We start from the raw sequence: 5,684 nt of genomic DNA, 5'->3' as shown, positions 1-5,684 counted from the left end.
GTTGCTATAGCAATACCCCAGGCTAAGAAACTTACAGAGAAAACAAATTTAGTTGGGTGTGGTGGTACATGCCTAACATCTCAGCTACTCAGGAGGCTGAGGCAGGAGGACCACAAGCTGAAGGGTAGCCTGGGCAATTTTGTGAGACCATTGTCTCTAAAATAAAATAAAATAAAATAAAATAAAAAGTAGGGATGTGTGGCTCAGAGGTGGAACACTTGACTAACATGCGCAAGCCTCTGGGCTCAAACCCCAGTATCACAAAAAGGAAAAAAATAAAGGAATTTATTTACTCGTAGTTCTGGAGATGTGGAGGCCGTGAGTGTGTGAGTGTGGTACTGACATCTGGAGAGAGCCTTCCTGCGTGGCTTTGGGGTGGGGATGGGGGTGGGAGTATGAAAGAGATTGTCCTGCCCTGCTGGTACTGACATCTGGAGAGAGCCTTCCTGCATGGCTTTGGGGTGGGGATGGGGGTAGGAGTATGAAAGAGATTGTCCTGCCCTGCTGGTACTGACATCTGGAGAGAGCCTTCCTGCGTGGCTTTGGGGTGGGGATGGGGGTGGGAGTATGAAAGAGATTGTCCTGCCCTGCTGGTACTGACATCTGGAGAGAGCCTTCCTGCGTGGCTTTGGGGTGGGGATGGGGGTGGGAGTATGAAAGAGATTGTCCTGCCCTGCTGGTACTGACATCTGGAGAGAGCCTTCCTGCATGGCTTTGGGGTGGGGATGGGGGTAGGAGTATGAAAGAGATTGTCCTGCCCTGCTGGTACTGACATCTGGAGAGAGCCTTCCTGCGTGGCTTTGGGGTGGGGATGGGGGTGGGAGTATGAAAGAGATTGTCCTGCCCTGCTGGTACTGACATCTGGAGAGAGCCTTCCTGCATGGCTTTGGGGTGGGGATGGGGGTAGGGGTATGAAAGAGATTGTCCTGCCCTGCTGGTACTGACATCAGGAGAGGGTCTTCCTGCGTGGCCTGAAGCAACCACAAACCATCTCTGCAATGATGACCGAAGCCCATCTGTGGAGACAGACCCCCACAGAACCTAATACTTCTTATTGAGAGTCCAGCCTCAAGACTGGAGAGATGGCTCAGTGGTTAAGAGCACTGCTTGCTCTTCCAGAGGATCCGGGGTTTTGTTCCAGCACCCACAAAGAAAGAATCAGGGGCAAATGGAGTAAGCTTTCTGAAAAAAAATCAGCTCAAGAAAGGGAATATCTTTTAAGAGAATATCTTCTTGTCCTCTTTCCTGTAGCAAAATACTGCAGGACTGGTGGAATTCCCCATGGCCCAGGGCTTGGGAGGACTCCTGTTGTTTTCAGATTTTCAACTGATTAGGTGAAGCTGACCCATCTCATGGTCTTGTTATGTAGCCCTGATACCAGATAGCTCAGATAGGCCTGGACTTGCAGCAATCTCCCTGCCTCTGCATCCAAAATGCTGCGATTACAAGCACACACCACCTTACCAGACAAGATCTTCAGTCTTGAAGGCCACACAGCCTCTGACTCTTAAAAAAAAAAAAATTAAAACAACCCCAAACACAATCCACCTTTCCTTTAAATTGCAATACAATTATATAATTACTCAGGAGGGGACCTGTGGCAGACATGTGAGGATAAGAGTTCATTTGTGCTCTTGAGACAGGATCACCCAGCAGGTCAGTGGCCTGTGTCCATTGTCCAGTTCCCAGGTACCTCTCCCAGACTCCAGGAGGAGGGCAGGCCAGGCACGTCACGGGAGGAGGCCCATTGCCTTGACCACAGGGAAACTCGGAGGAACTCTGCAGCCCCGGCTTGGCTGGTGCCCTGTAGCTAGACCTTCTGGAGGCAGAGCCCAGAGATGGAATGGAAACAGCTGTTTGCTGTGCTCCGGCGCCCCACTGTTCCTGATGCTTTCTGGCTTACGTGGTCTGAACCACGTCCGGCTATGTCGAGCCTCTAGCCCATCCACCCCTCAGGATCTGTTCCACCTCAAAGAGTTCCAGAGAACACTTTTCATCCTCATGCTAGGATATAGCTCTCGGTCTTTATCACGCTGGGAAGTTTGTACTGTAGTCTGAGATCTTTTTGTTGTTGTTGTTGGGTTGAACCTTCAGAGACTCTTCTGGCTAGGCTGCAACCCCAACATCCAAGCTTAGCAGTCTTCCCTCCCAAATTTCTCTTTCCCCGCCCCTAGCGAAACTTCAAAGGCTAGAATGGGGGAGGGTGGGATTTCCTCCCATGTTATATAAACAAGGAAGCAAAGGAGGCCTCTGTGCTCGCGGGACTCTGAGCATGAAATGATGTGAGTCTAAGCGTTTAAATCCCTTGGCTAGGATAGAGCGTGACAAGCTTGCTTTTTCATACTCACTGGGTCTGAGCTGCGCGGTGCATTTCGGGAGTTGGGGTTATCATTCTAACCACACCAATTCATGCCCGAGGTTTTCCAAAGGCGCTAGCTAGGAAACAACACTTATAGCAGCTCACGTTTCTGTCTGTGCTCCTGGCACTGTGTCAGGGGATTCAGTGGGTGTCTGTAATTAGACGGATTGCTCTAGTTTTACTACGGAGATCTCGGAGACACAGCTTTAAAAAAAAAAAAAAAAAGGACTCAAGAGGAAGCAGAGGAGGCAGGACTCACATCTTGGGCTCTCAGTTTCACAGAACGCTTTACCTCATCGTCTCATAAAGAAAGTGAAGGGAATCAAACCTCCTTTAAACCTTTGGAGATGTGCTGTACAAGGAAACCTGACAAATACTTCATTAAGTGAGTCATAGTTTCTATATAAATTCAGGTTTTATACACACACACACACACACACACACACATACACACACAGCTACCTTCTGGCATGTTTAGCATGAGTTACAATATTTCTATTTGGGAAAGTAAAGGTGTTTTAGGGCAAATGTAAAAGGCCTTTGTTCACACCTTTGATAGACGTTTCTGGAGCATGCTTCTGGAAAGCCAGGAGGAGAAATGCTGGTGTGACTCCCATCCTCATCCTGTGTGGAGTTTCTTTTCATTCTTTATGACTCTTGCTTAGAGAGAGCTGTCTATTTTATTTGTGGCAGCAAGCCATGCTGAAGAAAAATATTCTCTTTCTCTCTCGTCACTGTAATGCATCTTCCTGTAAAGTGAAATGAGCAAAAGTTATGAGAATATATAATTCCTTTTCAGTATTGCCGCCTCATAGAAACAACCACAACTGTGGGTGAAGTTTTTATGTTTCTCTTTTTCCACTCTCCCTGCAAAGGCAGCGCAGAGGGACCTGCTTATAATTTCTCTGTCCTGGCTTCTGCAGCCCTTCAGGACCTGGAGGTATTTTTTAGTGGGTGGCTCCTAACCTCAGGGCAAGCCGACAGTATACACGGAGCAAAGCTCTGCTCGCAGGTCTGAGGAAGGCTTTCATCTCCTTGCCTTGCTAAGGTATTCCCACGAAAACACACCAAAGGTATTTAAAGTTAGGATTGTTCTAGAAAATCCAGAGTAGATGGCCAACAGACACACACACACACACACACACACACACACACACACACATATAGCATCAGGGCAGCCCATACTAAATAATCAACGGATGATTGCTACATGAATATTTGTGAACTCAACCGACCTTCAGAAAAGACAGCCCTGAAAAAAATATGCACTGGACGTCATAGGTTTTCAGTTGCTCTTAATCTTCTTTTTATACACAATGAAATGGGAAACAGCTAAACCTTTTCTAGCTCTATTGTTTCCCCCTTTGTTTTCTGTCATTTCAATTCCTGCTGTCATGTCCAAGGACCCGAGGCTGCATGGAAAACCTTAGCCTGTAGTTCAGGATGCCCAGGACATATTAATAATGCCCGTCAACTCAGCCCGCACCCAGGGACCTCCGGAAGAGTGCTGTGATGGGAGTTCGGGATGGATGGTATTAAGGGCTTTTTGAAAATGCTTCCTGGCGGCCCCCGCCGCCCCCCCCCCCCAAAAAAAGGTGGTACGGGTTTAACAAGGACTGTGAAGAAATGTATTTAAGTTCATAAAGCTTTTTATGGAGTGTTTACTGTGTGTGACTATGCGCTTCGTGTCTATTAATGCTCTTCATCTTCTACAAAACAACCCTATAAAGGCATTACAACCACAATCCCCACCTTCCACATGAAATGGCCGAGGCAGAGGAGCAGCCCAGTAGCTTGGCCAGGGTACATGCAAGACAGGGTTTAAAGCCTCGCCAGCCTGGCACCAGGGCACAGGTGTTCTACCACTCAGTCGGCTGTCTCTGGGCTGGAGAGGACTTGATTGTTCGCTGGTTTGTCGCATGTTAGTTTTTGTTGGTTTTGTTGGCCTCCCACGCTCCGGCATCCCCTGAGAACTGAACAAAAGGTATCTAAAAATGTTGAAAATAACATTTTGAAAAGGTTTCATGCTTTGTTCTTACTGAATCTGTCATGTGCCCAGTCTCTCCTAAAAATCAAATTTTTTGTGTAGCAACATGTCATCATCCAGCTGGAAAACAAAGGTGAATAAAAATAATTCTGTTTGATAGCGCTTCCCCCCCCCTCCCAATCCCTCCAGCCCTGACTTCTATGGGCCCCACTCCCACCCTCAGGCTAGAGATGAGTCTTAGGTGTCGCTTTGGGGTCCAGCTAACTTTTTGTTTTTGTTTTTGTTTGTTTTTGACTTGTTTATTTTTGAGATAGGGTCTGTAAAGATGTCTGGAGGGTGATGAGAACGAGCTAATTCCCAGTGGGAGCTACGGAAAGCCAATGGGATGAGCCACGCCCAGGAATGCCCCACTGTAGGAATTCCAGTCGGTGGGTTTCTGCAGGGTAAACACAAGGACGGAGGTTTGCAGAAGCCACGCTGCTTTTATCTGTAGTAGGCCTGGAAGTCCCTGAGCCTGACACAGCCTGCTTCCTCTGGTGTATTAAGGTGTGGTTTCCAGGTATACGCCCTATTTTAATCATCTTTCTGGTTTCCGTTCTTCCACAGCGAGGCACACAGACAGAAAAGGAAACATAACATAGACAAAGCATTTGTGATATGAGGGTGAGAAAGGGGGTTTGGATCTCCAGAACCCGTGTGAAAACAGGGTAAGGATGTCTGCATGCTTGTGATCCCGGTGCCCAGTGCTGGGGAGGCAGAGCCTGGGAATTGCCAGGGCAAGCTAGCTAGCCAGACGAAGCTGAACTTGGGGATTGGGACAGCTCCCGATCCAGTGAGAGACCCTGCCTCAGTAAATAGTGATTGAGGTGACATCCAATATCAACCTCTGCTCTTCACACACATGCACACTAGCACACACATGTACCATCACACGTGCAAACATGAATGCACACATGCAAGAGCACGGCACGTGGGGGTGGGTGGTTATCTGCATTCTTTAATAGCGTTCTATAACGATTTGCAAGGCCACTGTTCTTACCGCTGCTTTGGGTAGGAGGGAGTAGAAAGTGAGCATGTGAATTAGGCTCTGGTGTTCTGGTGATCAGACACTGTGTTTGGATGTGCCTTTGGTCCCCTGTCCTCACCGTGCCTGCTCTGAATTCTGTGTTTTCGCATCTGAGTTACGTCTATTCATGGTACTGTTTTTGAGGGGAAAAAAAAATACCCAATTGGGATGATTTTTCTCTCGCTGACTCTAAACAGAATTAGCTTGTGTTTTGGCAAACGCTGCTTCGATGGGCCTGTCTTTTGTTTCGACCCCAAAATGGTTTATTTTAT

The sequence above is a fragment of the Arvicola amphibius genome, chromosome 14, assembly GCF_903992535.2.
Source record: "Arvicola amphibius chromosome 14, mArvAmp1.2, whole genome shotgun sequence".
In the NCBI taxonomy this organism is placed as follows: domain Eukaryota; kingdom Metazoa; phylum Chordata; class Mammalia; order Rodentia; family Cricetidae; genus Arvicola; species Arvicola amphibius.
The sequence above is the reverse complement of the archived record's forward strand: the minus strand, read 5'-3'. Positions refer to the sequence as shown.